At 37.6% G+C, this 15,771-nt stretch overlaps 2 pseudogenes; one reads left to right on the plus strand and one right to left on the minus strand.

Moving 5' to 3' along the window:
* LOC107703210 (creatine kinase S-type, mitochondrial-like) overlaps positions 1-7,307 on the plus strand; it is a 9,270-nt pseudogene extending 1,963 nt beyond the window's left edge.
* A 5,342-nt stretch (positions 7,308-12,649) lies between these two features.
* LOC107703227 (homeobox protein orthopedia B-like) lies at positions 12,650-14,256 on the minus strand (annotated as a pseudogene).
* Between the last annotated feature and the right edge of the window lie 1,515 nt (positions 14,257-15,771).

The raw sequence follows: 15,771 nt of genomic DNA on the forward strand, positions 1-15,771 counted from the left end.
TTACATGTTGCCCCAAAAACACATTAATATGCTAATTAGATTTAGTTTATAGATACATTGTATATAATGAGAAAACCTGTTTATGGCCATTTTACACACATTTTGCAGAAAGAAAAATAGTATATTGAATCATTCCGTTATAACATAGTTGAGAATCATCTGTATACAAAGTTTGAAAAAAAAAAAAATCTTGAAAACTAAAAATGTATTGGTGATTTAAAAAATAAATTGTTTTTGCCTATGCATGTTCATTCATGTCATTTTATTTTTTTAAAGAAATTGAGTCCCGATGTCCTCTACCGAGGACATAGCATAACTTATGAATGAAATATATTTTTTTAATATATATATTTTTTTACATTATTTTTAATGCTCTAAAAAATGTAAAGACATGGAAAAAACTAACTTTTTCCTAAAACTTTTTTCTCGGGTCTTAAGAGGATATTGTGCTGTGCTTATAACTAGAGTTTTGTGTAAGATTTGTAAAAATGTTCGACTGGAACATACATGTGACACACGGGCTGCACTGCGTAGTACTGGGGCATGTGAAATATAAGCTGGAACATATTACTTTGGCATAAAGTTCAAAGCCAATGTATATTTGGATACTCCTCAGTGGAAAAAGTCAACTCGTATATCAGGACACAGAGGTTGCTCACCATGTCAAACTACTGTATTGACAAGTATAGCACCTTTGATTAACACTGATACATTCAGCAAAAACAATAAAAACCTGTCTACCTGTTGATATGCCTACTTAAAACCATGATCCGTTTTAGAATTCAAATCCAATTAGATCACCCAAATATAAAAAGTTTGTCATCATTCATTTTTGGACCACAAATGAACGTTTTTTGTAATATTTCATCATCATGTTTGTCCGTCCATTAGATGTCCACACAACCAAGAATTTTATGCGTTAAACTTGGTAAAAGTAATCCATATGAATCCAGTGGTTTAATCCAAGTCTTCTGAAGGGACACAATCTCTTTATGATGAACAGATTTAATTTAGGCTTCTATTCACATTATAAACACTGACCAGAGCTCTGGAAAACATGTTGAGCTTACCTTATTTCATGAGTTGTGTATTTGATCATTACTTTTTGATGTGTGAAAATCTTGGTTGTATTTTCAGTGGATAGATAAAAAATGATGAAAGAATAAAAATAAACAAAATCTTCATTTGCATTTCAAAGATGAACAAGAGTCTTAAGAGTTTGGAAAGGTATGAGAGTGAGTAATTAATGACTGAATTTTCATTTTTGGGTGAACTATTTCTTTAATCTTTTATTGGCCATCTAAGGCATGAATTAAAATTGTCGCGTAAACCAAACAAATAAAAAGTATAAAGGTACAAGAAAATGTATTAATATTATTAAAATTTATTCACAAAAAAATATTCATATCATTTTATAGCTGTTAACTGAAGAATATTTTTACAGTCCTGTTTTACACTGTAAAAAGCGTATGCACTTAGTTGTTACCCTAAGAATCTATGAAGAGATTTTTGTTGGTAAACTCAGGATTATTCAGTTTCATAAAAAAGCTATTTATTTTTACCTGACAACATTTTTTTTTAATGTGACATTATTGTTGTCCTCTGCTCTAAAGTTGAAGTTGGTGAGTGGCTGAGTGGTGTGGATGGTAAGCATGTTCACTCGAGTGCTCTCCGGACGCAACACGGCTGTGATCATTGCCGGCCTGGGTGCAGGTACCCTGGTATCCAGCTACTTCATGCCTGAGTCAGGAGTCTCTGCTGGGGAGAAAAAGAAGCTGTACCCACCCAGGTGAGTTGGGAAAGTTGATATTTAGTTTCCAGTTAACCTGAGAAATTAGTTTCCTGTTAACCTTGGTTTTTATCTTTCCAAGTGCTGACTACCCAGACCTGCGCAAACACAACAACTGCATGGCTTCTACCTTGACCCCTGCTATTTATGGCCTTCTGAGGGACAAGCTAACCCCCAATAACTGGAGCCTTGACCAATGCATTCAGACTGGAGTGGACAACCCTGGTCATCCCTTCATCGAGAATGTGGGCATGGTGGCTGGTGATGAGGAGAGCTATGAGGTACAAAACTGCGCCAAATGCCAGTAAAAATTGGCTTTAGAGGGTATTAAAATCATCAATAACACAATTATGAGGAAAGTTTCTTGTATTAATGCTGCCTTCACATGCTATCAGATATTTTCTACTTCCCACTTCTGAAGGTGTAATTATGAGTTTGTTGCATTCAAGTGCTTTGCTGTAGAAAAGAACAAGAATCTTGGAGGACGGCCCATTCATGAGTTCATTCTTGCCTATTTCTTGGCGAAATCTTAGTAAAGCCAAAATGTATTTAGTCAGTATCCAGTAGGTTTTGAATAAAATGTAGCATCCTTGGTAACCATATAAAAATTCCAGCTTGCTGACGATTATGAAATTTCAGTCAAATAAATACTATTTTCATTGTGTTCAATACATACAGTATGCACCTAATAGTTATTTATATACATAAATATACATGCCTATAACAGCAAGAGAAAGCAATGTAGATGTTGTTGGAAAAACAAATAAAACTTTACTACAGCCATGTTTCTCCGCCATGTTTACTGTTTATATCCCACTGTGATAGAGACCTGAGCTGTCAAAAGTACGATCACATCGAGATGTAAACACAAGAGCGACTTTGGTGTCCAAATCAGTGTTAATTTAGAGCAGATGTGTGAAGTAAATATGTTTAAGAGTATAAAAACAAAGGTTAATAATAAAAACAGTCTAAAAATAAAACTGCAAGGAACTAAAAGCAGTACTAACTCCCCTCTACAACAACAAGGCTGGAGTTTACTACGCTTAAGCAGCGTTACAATAACCCTGTTCACTTGCTCTTAATCCATCCACTAGTTTCCCCTTGCTATGAGTGACAGCCATCTTTCATTATATACACATTTTTCCTACTCTTACTAATTGGAACATAAACAGTGTTGGGGAAAGTTACTTTTAAAAGTAATGCATTACAATATTGCGTTACTCCATAAAAAAGTAACTAATTACGTTACTTTGTTACTTTTTATGGAAAGTAATGCGTTACGTTACTTTTGCGTTACTTTCTGATTTCTCTCAACATGGGGACAGGAGAGCTGTCAATCAATAAAATTAAGAAAAAAAAAGTAACTTGCGTTACTTATTTGAGAAAGTAACTCAGACATTCTCTTGTAAATTAAAAAGTAATGCGTTACTTTACTAGTTACTTGAAAAAAGTAATCTGATTACGTAACTTGCGTTACTTGTAATATATTACCCCCAACACTGAACATAAACATAAACATTTTTATATATATATAACATATATATATAAATAACCTCGTGAAAAAAAACATGACAATTAAAACAAAAAACAGAAAAAAGAACATGAGTTAAAGAGTTAAATAAGTAAATACAATAAAAATGATGGATAAAACCAAAGAATTTGCACAAACATTTCCATAAAATAGCTAAAATTTGTACCACAAGCACAAGTTTGAGCTTCCATTAAGGCCAGGCCCACTCAGCTAAAACAAAAAATATTTTTGGCTCCATTTTTGGACTTTTGATACCAAAATGTTTGAAACAAGAGTTGATTTTCTTGATCCAAAATAGCTGTTAGTAATTAAAATGGTGTAAAATCGAGGCCATCGAGGTGGTCCATCCTCGCGCAGCAGAGTCCGGGTCCTACAGCCGGTACTTCACTGTTCCGAGGAAGGATGAAGGGCATCCTTCCTCATCATAGGAAGTTCCTGAGGTTTGCTTTTGGGGGCAAAAGCCTACCAATACCGGTTCTTCCTTGGGCCTTGCACTCTCACCCCACACTTTCACGACTCAACCACATCGACGATTGGTTGATATTAGCTCAATCAGAGCACATGGCGGTTCGACATCGAGATGTCGTTCTCGCTCACACGAAAGAGCTGGGGTTAAGACTTAACGCCAGTACAAAGAACCACTTATCTGAGCATGGTGTGGGGTTTGACCACGATGCAGGCATGTATGTCTCCTGCTTGGATCGAGTCGTTCCTCACCGCAGTCGCGAGAGTCAGAGAAGGCCGGTCACTCACTGTCAAGCAGTTTCAGAGACTGCTGGGTCTGATGGCAGCTGCGTCCAACATGATACCTCTTGGCCTGCTGTACATGAGACCCCTACAGTGGTGGCTCAAGACCAATGGGGTCTCCCCGAGGGGAAACCCGCTTCGCATGATCAAGGTCACGCGGCGATGCCTACGTGCCTTGGACGTGGAGGAAACCTTGGTTCTTGACTCAGGGCCCGGTGCTGGGAACTCCTTGTCACCGCGTAATGCTAGCGACGGATGCATCCCTCACCGGTCGGGGTGCGGTCATGAGTGGCCACCCTGCCTGCGGTCTGTGGAGTGGTCGCCATCTGACATGGCATATAAACTGCCTGGAGATGCTGGCCGTGCTTCGTGCACTAAGACACTTCCTCCCAGACCTAAGAGGTCACCATGTGTTGGTGCGCACTGACAACACAGCGGTGGTCTCTTAGATTAACCACGAGGGAGGTCTGCGCTCACGCCGTTTGTACAAACTAGCGTACTAGATCCTTGTGTGGTCCCAGGGCAAACTTCTCTCGCTGAGAGCAGTTTACATCCCTGGGCATCTCAATTTGGGAGCAGACATCCTGTCGAGGCAGGGGCCGAGGCCCGGGGAATGGATGCTTTTTCATCATGATAATCTTCACAAATAAACACAACTTTTATGAATTTTGAAACCTAAATACAATCGGCACAAGTGAAAAGCTAAGCGTAGGCCATAGACAAAGTACACCATGGTCGCATGACTTCAATGTCACCATCAGTTCTGACAGCTTTTTCAGTCTTTTTTTAAAAACATATTCTTTGAAAGTTTGAGTTAGAATAGTTTGCAAGAGTGTGATTATAAGCACAAGACTGTAAAAGTGGACTAGTGAGTAGATGAGTTTACCTGTTCTGTATGTCCTCAACCACCTCTGTAGTCTAATTTAGACACTTGTTAGCAACCGCCTTTTTCAAGACAAGTAAAAACTTAAAAATGTAAAAAATAATAATAATAACCACACAGTATTACTGATGTATTTTATGTAATTTAATTAAACGTGAAGATATTTTGAGCTTGTATTTAACCACAGACTTTATTTCAGGCATTTAACCAAAAATCCAGAACCCTGATGTCTTCAGGATGATGAAACGGGACATGCTAAAATGCTAACTCGTTTCCGGGTTTTGGCCTACAAACATGTCAATCCCTACAGCACCCTATTCTGTATCGTATACAATACTGTTCACCAGAAACACTTAGCATAAACTTCACATTTATACTGGCTCACTAGAGAAGTCTTGCTGATTTAGTTACTTTTAGGGACACTAGCCCAGTATCCACCACACAACACATGCTTGTCTTTTCATCAGGGCCGCTGCATATTGTAATTCTCTAACAAACCTCACTGCACTTGTCTTATGATGGCCTACCAAAGGAGCATTTTCTCTTTGATAAGCCGGTGTCTCCTCTCCTCATCTCATCTGGCATGGCTAGAGATTGGCCAGATGCTCGTGGGATTTGGTAAGACTGAAGAACTACTTACTTGTTGTTAGAGCATAACACTACATCCCTATAGCACATCCTTTACTAGTCACCCACAAGCTGGCTCATATATGCTCACCTAAATGTCTGAAAATATTTTCTTTTTGGCAGCTATATTTCAGTTCTAGAGAGACATTTTTTACATAATAATGACAGTCTGAATGACTTGTAACACAGTAGATACTCAACTAAAATGGTCAACGAAAGAGACAGGAGAGGTTTGAAGAGTTATCAGGAGATATTTTCCTACATTAAACCAGTCCAGACTTCCCTTTACTCCTTTTTCTTTTCTTGACTGAAAATTCCAGGACCACTTCTTGTTTGACAAGCCCAATCTGGTATGGTGCATGAGGCTTGCATCACCAGAGGGCACTTAAAGAGAGCATGTACTTGTATGTGTTATATAATCTATGACCCTGACAGAGGTCTTAATGGGTGTCTATTTTTACTGAGTGATCCATTGTGTTATAATATTAACCCTTCAACAACTACTATACATGGAATCAAAAGCTTGAATAAAAACAGTTTTAGCAGAATTTCTTAAATGTATTTTAACCACAATCTGTCCTCATGTCCAGGCACAACAATGCAAAAACATTTTAAATCTGGATCAATGAGGAGGATCACACCCGTGTGATTTCCATGGAAAAGGGTGGGAACATGAAGAGGGTGTTTGAAAGGTTCTGCAGAGGACTGAAAGCGGTATAATGGTCAAAGCATTCAGCACAAAAATGCATATTGTCTGTAAATTAAACTGAAACAAGGTCACTTTAACATGTTTGTTTCTCACAGGTGGAGAGGCTGATTCAGGAGAGAGGCTGGGAGTTTATGTGGAATGAACACTTGGGCTACATCCTGACCTGCCCTTCTAACCTAGGCACCGGCCTGAGAGCTGGAGTCCACGTCCGTCTGCCCCTCCTAAGCAAGGTGTTACAATCTTACATAGCTCAGTTTAATCTGAAACTGACTTTGGCATTTCCCAATGTCAAGGTCATGGGTTAATTCCCATAAAAAATGATCAAATTAAATATAAATGTGCTGAGAATTTATGTTAAATAATCTACAATTACAATATGAAAGACTTCCTCTACTAAGAATGTCCTCTACTTCATATATTTTTTTGAACAGGACTCACGCTTCAATAAAATTTTGGATAATCTCAGGCTACAAAAGCGTGGAACAGGAGGTGTGGATACTGCGGCTGTGGGTGACATTTTTGACATTTCCAACCTTGACCGTCTAGGCAAATCTGAGGTAAACAGCTCCCCTTTGATAAGTGTCTTAACCCCTGCAAGTGATTTCAATTGGAGAGAAATAACAAATTCTATGAATAGAAAGTAGACATATTTTAAGAGTTTATTTGTAATGTTTTAACAAATGCTATATGTTTTAACATAGTTTTTCAATCTGTTTGTAAAATGTATAGATCGAAGAAATCTGTAGCAAGTGATTACATCCAATTTTATTTGACATTGCCTTTCAGGTTGAGCTTGTTCAATGTGTGATTGATGGCGTCAACTACCTGATTGACTGTGAAAAGAAACTTGAGAATGGCCAGGACATTACTATCCCTCCACCAGTAGACCAATTCAGGAAATAATGGCATCCTTGTGAGAGGAAGTGAGAGCTAGGCAGCTGAGAGATCTGTAACCTGTTACCCATGACATCTGCAGGTCTTACTAAATAGAACTCAACTGAATAGATTATTAATATTTTAATTCTGTCTTGTGGAATCTTTTGAATTAAGGCTGGAATACATTACATGTTGACACTAGTTGCCAAACGTCAGATCTAGTCTGGAGATATTGGGCAGTTGGAGTTTAGTTTAGTTTGGTTTAGTGTATGTCATTTAAGCTATTTAACAGGGACCATGTGCAACACAGTTGTTGTGCCAGAGGTAGCTATAGAAGCTCATTTGCATCTGCAGTCTCTGGACAGGATATTACTTAAAATTACAGCACTACGTTACAATCAAAATGAGAGAGAGAAAGAAAAAAGACAGTTGACTGGATTTCACTGAGACTAAAAAATTTTTTCGCTTCAGACTATGAATCCATCAAACAAGTTTGAAATTTAGAGATGATTTTAGAACACACATTGCTTTCATTTGTTATGCGTTTTCTGTGTTCGAAACTAACCAGTTTTACTCTGTCTCATTCTTTGTCCTCATGCACACACTGCAAATCAGGCAAATTATCATATTATGTGGCATAAATGTAATCCTTTCCATTCAACTATTAGGCCCAACTATCATGGCATGGCCAAATTCCTTTTCTGAATATAAATTAATGGTGTGTAGCCAATAATATAATTTAGCCATACCTTACAACTGGGTCTTTCTAGTAGCCTATAACTCTCAATAAAGTTTTTTTCCCCTCGGACCAGCTATCTGATGTAAACCTGAATTATTTTTAGAGAAACATTCAAACTGGTTTTGCATCAGCCTACAAGAGAAAGTGTTATGAGCTTTTAAGAGTTAAAGTAATCCAGTAATGGTCTGTCAGAAGAGGCAAGGGAGGCTGAGCCTGCTCAAAAATATTTAAAATGAACTATAATTCATAAAGTTAACTCTTGTGTTAATCTATTTCAGGACTCACAACCGCATTCTCGGAACACTGTGTGAACGGAACATTTCGAGACTCACACCTGTAAAGAAAATGCGGTTGTCAATCCCAAAAACTGACAGTGTGAACATATAGCCTCAGATGCATATTTTGTAAAATATGTTGGAACGTTTGAATATCTAGGCTACACATGGGCCTATTAAATGATATTTGTATTTATAAATACAAATATTTAGGCCTATAAAAACAAATTTATATTTATAAATACAAATATTCATTTATATTTGTAGATATTCAAATGATGCAACCTACATAAATTAGTTACTAATTTTCACGTTTCCACATTTATAACCTATAATGATCAGGGGAATCCATTCAACATTGTTTCTAGTTCACCAGCAGATGGCAATATGTTAACATGTGATGAACACTTTCCCAATTCTGCAGAAGGTAAATACCATAAAATGTTTTCCGTAATAAGATTTGCGGTTGTATTATTTGTAATATTATCTTAAACCCATAGGTACTTACATATAGGGTAGGCCTACTTTCACCTACATAAATTGCTCAAACCTACAATGGGATGAATAATTCTGATTTTCTGTTCATTAGTTCTGTTTTAATTCAGCCAGGCCATTTCGAGATTATGGCATGTAGCCTGCCCCAGTCTGAGACGTGTAGAATCCTCCTGCTGGTCATGGATGTGTGCTCTGGGTGGATAAAGATGGCATCCCGCTGATGTCTGTGACCTTCATGGTGGCTTACTCCTCTGCCAGCCACTGATTTCTGATTTAGTGCCTCTCTTGTCAGGGGCTGTGAGGTGCCTTCCATGCACTGACAGAGCAACTCAAGGGCAAGTGTGGACAGGTGGGGTGAATAAAGAGCTCAGATAGAAAAGCAAGGAATGGCTTATGTGCATTAGAAGTGCATTGTTTATCTCTGTCTTCATACTTTTATTTTTTTTTGTAAGGTTATGGCATCATTTTTGTGTTTTTGTATTTTGATTTTGATGACCATAATCAGATACATGAAAGTGCAACATAGTATTGTAATATGGATACACATGCAGCCTTCATTTCATTCATAACTCAAATCTCCTCATCTTTGTGCATATATCACCGATTCATTAGCATACACTCCTATCCATGGGACCGTGTTATAAAAAATTAAGAATAAGGAGAACGTATTCAGTGGCCCTAAGGGCAGACTATTAACTGAAAATAGATTTTTCAATGAACACTTTTGACAATCTCATTCATTCCATTTAAAGAATCTCCTAATTGTCATTATATTCTGTTTTAATCATAAGACACTTGTGCGTTTTGCTTAAAGTGATGAAATACACCAGTGAACAGAGCATGCGCTCACAGGGGGACCAGAGAGGCAGAGGGTCTCTCAGAGCAGATGCTAAAACTGATGATGATGGATGTCTACATGGAGACTGTTGAATGATCAGGGGAGGCTTGTGTAGATTCTACATTTTCCATTGTTTCATGAAATCTTATATGCAAATTTACAGGGACAATTAGTATCACGCCAATGCAGGGTGACGCTGAGAGTGGCAATTTCGGATTTCACTTTTTACAAAGATTTTTGATGTTTCATGTTTTGCGTTGTATATCATGTTTTTAAAATATTAATGTGAAAAACAATGGAATAGTGGATAGATCTTTATCTGTTACTACAGGCATTACAGTAATTATCTGTTTATGTTTGTCCAGGTCTGTCTGGATCTTTTGTCAATTGATAAAGGCAATTACTGAAGTGACAGTAGATGGTTCTTCTCACAGTTCAAAGGAATCTTTGCTAAATGGGAGACAGTCTGGCCATTGTATCGGAGAAAAGATTAAGATGTTTGTGGGCTGTTCCACCTCCCCAGTGGTAACAGTTACAAACCACACAAAGAGATCAGGAGAAAAAACATGGCACACTAATTGGTTACAATCCTGCTTTAGATATTTGTCGACAAGAGATTATAAGCAGACAAGCTATATCCCTATGGACTTATTGCAACTGGAATGTAGTAATAGTAATGTGCAGTATCATAAGCAATCTCTGTAAAGTGTGTTGTGAGATACACATAGCTATAATTATATTGGTGTTTTACTGTTACAGTAGTAAAGCAAAGTGGTATAGGGTCGTGAGTAATGTATCCGATGTTTCCCAATTTTTTCAAGAACAAATTTTTTGGTTCTATATGAATATGTTTTATCTGTCCAGCAACTAATGATCCAGGTAGATATCCAATAATAGTATTTATATTTTTCCAAGATTTGTAAAATGTTTCTAATTACAAATGTTAAACTGTTCCATAAGAATATTTCTCCTACTAATAATAATAATAATGTCATCATTTGCTCATCTTCATGTCATCATGTCTCATAACTTTCTTCAGGGGAAGATAAAAAAGATGCAATTTTGATGAATGTTTAACATTGTATTGAGAGGAAAAAAAAACACTGAGACATTTTTCCAAATGTCTCCTTTTTATTCCTGGGAAGAAAGTCAAATATGTTTGAAATGCCATGAGTTTTCATTTTTGTGGGAACCTTTTAGGCACATTGCTCTGTATATTCTTGTGTTTTATCTTGGGCTTAAAATTAAGCATCTGTGTCAATTCAAACCATTACATTATTTTAAAATATTTTGAAACATATTGCACGCACTTTTCAGTGTTGTGAGAATACATCAGAATGTATCTCTGGAAAAATATGTTGTGTTGAATATCCAAATGACCATTATTGTATCCTTGATTGTGAAAAGAACAAAACATAAAACAAGAATCAGGATTTGTGCCAGGCCAATCATATTTGTGTGTGTGTACATATTGTGATAATTTTGTCTGTTAATGTTGGGAGTAAATATTTATTATACAAGTATTAGACAGATTCCTATAGGTTTAAATCTGGACAAGTGATTCATATCCTGAAACATTGTTGAGCGTCCCTATTTAGCATTTCCTTCCAGAATGTTGCTTTAGAAAAAAAAAGTGTTCAAACATTTGTTTGAATTCCAACATATCTGTCAATAACCCTAAAATATGTGGACAATTTTTAAATTTTGTCCTATATTTTTTGTTTCTTTCTCATCTTTAAAAATGCAAATCGACTTGTCACTCTTGAATCATCTGGCAACATATTGTACAGTACCCTCTATATTTTCTTGCTGTATTTCAAAAATCCCTTGAACTTCTATAGAGATCACATTACCATGCTGAAATTCTTAAAATGATTTTATTCACCTACTTACATAAACCTTCCCAATTCTGTTGAATTTGGTAAGATAAACATTTACAAAAACCATATTCCAGTAATAAGCACAGCAGACAATAAGTTAAAACATATCACAAACATACCAGCAGATAACAAGATTTTTTTTTCTTATCTACACAAACAGTCAAGTTCATTTTGCTTTATGTAAACAACTTCCTGCTGTGGTTCTTCATGAATGCTGTGGTTTATAAAAATGCACCCTATGAATCATCTGCTTGTTTTTGTTGACGCTATGTAAAATTTTAAATATTAGGCTACTGTCTTCACGGACAACTATAGCCATCCCATAACATGCGGGAGGGTAATTTCAAGAGAAAAAGAGACAAAGCAATTTCTATAATGTTTTGCAGACAGCCGGCGATGAAGTCGTTATGGCACATTCTAGGAGACAAATAGTTAAACCCGAGATCTCATGAAGGTGCGTATACATAGTACGCCAAATAAAAACGAAAACTCGTGGTATTGATAAGCAAAAATGGACTTTGGCGTATATATGCTACGCGATGGGTATAGGATTAGGGTTGTGGGGTATATGCGTATCATATGTACGCGAAAACTGCGTATCATATGCACGGCACGCCAACAAATTTGGTATCATATGCACGCGAAAACTGCATATTATATGCATTCCAAACACGTGCGTCGCATATACACGCCAAAGTCCATTTTTGCGTATCAATACCATGAGTTTTCGTTTTTATTTGGCGTACTATTTATACGCACTTTCATGAGATCGGGTTGGAGTGGTTTAGAGCGTTTAGAAACTGTTCTGAGTGGACGAACTGATTGAGACTTTGAGCTTTGAGACTCAACGGAACAGTTTAATGATCCCGGTTGAAATATTACATGCATCTGAATCTGATTATTTGGAAATTGGCTATTAATCCAACGTGTTCAGTTCCGTACCTGAAAAATCACTCCAACATGTAGTGCCTTAAAACGATCTGTACATGCACACATGTGGTCCTTATTAACGTGTCCTTTTACATTTAGTTTAGTAAAAAATAATATCACCGACCGCGAAACAAATATGCTTGCAGTTGTTTCTTCGTATGTGAACGAAGAGTCAAATAAATACTCATAAATAAATAAATCGTCATTATTAAAATCAATAGCTATGTAAACAAAATAAACATGACCGAATCCAACACATACATAAATTACATACATTTCAAGCATTAAAACTACTAGAGTCTGCATCTGCTCTAAGCATTGTCTGGGGTTTGTTGGGATTCCATCATCCAGTAGGCTGCCAATTTGTAATTTCACAGTTATAACCTCATATCCTGAGTGCTCCGTGACTGTTTTTCAGGAATACTTGTGGTTTGCAATGACAGAAAAGACATCTTGGATGCTCAAATTAGGTGAAACTCATCGAAACGGAGTGCTCAAGTGCTTTGCGGCGCAGGGAAGCGATACTAGTCCCTCTCCACATGTCACTGTCCGGGGAGCTACACAACTGAGGTGAGCAGCTCACATTCGTTGGACCCGAGAGGGAAGCGGGCACCATCCCTGGAAATGTGGGTTGATACAGATGCGAATGAAGACCGGAACCATTTGACGATAAGCTGCTGGAAAGGCCCATGGAGTTTGGTGGGGGGCCAGCTCCGAGACTGCACTGGGACAGGGACTGTGCCATCGCCTGCTGTCGGCCCAGCGCAGGGGGTATCTGCAGCTGTGAGACTCCAGGCATCCCAGCCGCGGCCCAGCGCGTGTCGTTGACATGAAAAGAGCAGAGACTGTCGCCCATCGCAGCCGCGGCCGCAGACGGAAACTGAGGCAAACCGTGTGTTGGCAGCAAAGTACCCGGCGCCCGGAAAACGTTGGTTGTCTTCTTGCGCTTCTTCCATTTTGCACGTCGATTCTGGAACCATACCTGAAATTAAAAACAAAAACCAACACTTAGAAAGTCAAGCATTTCTTTGGTGAGTAGCCTATTAATTATGTCGGCTACTTTTACAACTTTCTTTCACAAATATTTTGCTATAGGCCTATTAAACTGCATAACATTTCATTCTAAGATTAATAAAAAAAATACAGGCCTAAATATTATAAATAAAATGTAATAAATAAAAACACAAACAAAATATATAATAGCCTAGTTTACCGCACTTTTTTTTTCTTTTTTTCTTTTTTTGCAATAGCGTTTGTCGGTAAAATGCGAGCACTTTTATTTTTAAATGCAGAACTGAGCCACTGCAAATATATAGACTTTGTACTATGGTTCTTCATGAATGCTGTGGTTTATAAACATGCATTTGCTGTTGCTGCTTTTCTTGGTCTTTGGCGTTGACCTGCTGCATTTTATTAGGATTGGATCCACCATTGCTTATATCTTCCCCGAGGAGCAGAGTGGTCCCTTCCACAGTCTCTGTAGCAGAAGTAAGATCGCCGGGGTGTCCAGAGTCAGTCCCCCCTAGTCTGCACTTCAAAGCCTCTCTGTGTCCGAGAAGCTCGGCTGCAGCATCCTTCATCCCTGTGGACGCACGAGTGAACAATTTAGCATTCTCTCCAAATGGCAGGAAAGACAGAAAGAACAATATGTATTAAAATTATAAACTTATTGACATTTGTTGCACAAACAATTATAAACATTGTTCAGTATCGCAATCCATCAAAGTTGATGGAGGAAAATGTGTAATTAATTTATCTGATAATTAACAAACATTGATAGTAAAATTAGTACAGATTGAGATATCAATTTTGTCATCACATTAGTTCACCAGTTTGAAGACTGAAAAATACTCTAGCTTACAGTGGAGCTGAAGACCGGAGTTTGGTGGCGATAACTCACCGAGTCGAGTATCCAAGAGGTCGGCATGGGAGAGCATTGCGCACTGCTGGAGTCACAACTGCTTCCCAAACTACTCTACAACTTTTAACCCTTTTAAAAAGCGCATAGGGCTCAAATGAAGGAAAGTCGTCAGTGCGTTTAAAAGGCGGTTCCATGTATTATACTGTTCTTTAGAGAGATTGGGAGGCGCTTAATAGTTGAATGAGCCCGGCAGCTTCCACAAAAGGGAGCCAATCAGAATTGAGGGTTGAAAATGTCAGACAACCAACCACTAAAATCCACAAACCGGCTTCATCTGCAGTTGCTCTCGTTCATTTCAAATCTGATTTATTGCGTCGCCCCTTTATTAGCTATACATTTTAAATGACTTCATAATCATGGCAAATAACCAGTGAATAATAAATCTTTCTGATAAAAAGAGGCTTCACAAAAGGTGGGAAAGTCTAGTCTTTATACTACTTGACCGACCTGCAATATCTAAATACATGGAATAAGAGGCACTTTTCGTAAAGTCACTATTTGGTTGTAGCCCAACTTTCGAGGCCTCTGGTCATATTTGCTTGACGAGAATGAGGGTTGTTGCTATGGGTTTTGTGGGCTGGTTGTATTACCTTCATGTGAGTTACAGCTTTATTTGAGTGGAATCCATCTATCAAAAACGATGAATTCTTTGAGGCAGCTAACAACACATCCAAGGTACATTTCCAACTAGTCATTTTCAAGTCCATTAAGCATTTTAAGTAATTAGTGCCAAATCTATGAGCTTTCATCTCAGTTATTAGCCTACAGTGAAATCTGTAAAATGCGTGGTAATTTAACTGTGTTTAGATATAATGCAAGAAGGCGTTGTAAATCATGTTTGAAGAATTCTATTTTGGTAAAGGCTTGAGGTGAAACAGGCTATACTGATGCGCACTGATGCCTCAGTTGTATCGATTTTTCATCAGCGCTGACGCAAGTAATTTGATTTATTTCATTCAAACTCGCTGACATACATTGCCTACTTTAATCCATTCAGCGAAAGCACATTCGCAGACTGTCAAGTTTTCATCGTATTTTTGCGTAATCAGTGCTCCCTTCGTTCCGTGGCATGAATGTGCACGGGCAAGCCGTTGGACTACTGAGAGTAGACCTAGGCTAATTAAGAAACACAAAGGATATGGAAATCGCGAATATCACCAAAGACCCTACAAATGCCGTCATGAGCTTTTAATCGGCAATGAGAAGCTGTCACTTATAACAGCTACTTTGGGGTCGTCACACACTTTCCCGTAATGTAGCTTGAATCTAGCTGCATATCAAAGCAAGGGATAGGTCTAAACATCTGTTAAGATTAATGCATTATTTTAGGCAATAAATAATCTACATAATCACGGCGGTGGGCTATCTAATTTATAATATATATATATATATATAGCCATATATAGAGAGAGAGAGAGAGGTTGCCATTTACAATTTACTCTAATTATAGAATGAATAATGTCGGTATTGTTATTATTATTATTATTATTATTATTATTATTGGCTATAAATGTTGCCGTTTTCATATAAC

The sequence above is a fragment of the Sinocyclocheilus anshuiensis genome, unplaced genomic scaffold (genome assembly GCF_001515605.1).
Source record: "Sinocyclocheilus anshuiensis isolate Anshui unplaced genomic scaffold, SAMN03320099.WGS_v1.1 scaffold542, whole genome shotgun sequence".
Classification (NCBI taxonomy): Eukaryota; Metazoa; Chordata; class Actinopteri; order Cypriniformes; family Cyprinidae; genus Sinocyclocheilus; species Sinocyclocheilus anshuiensis.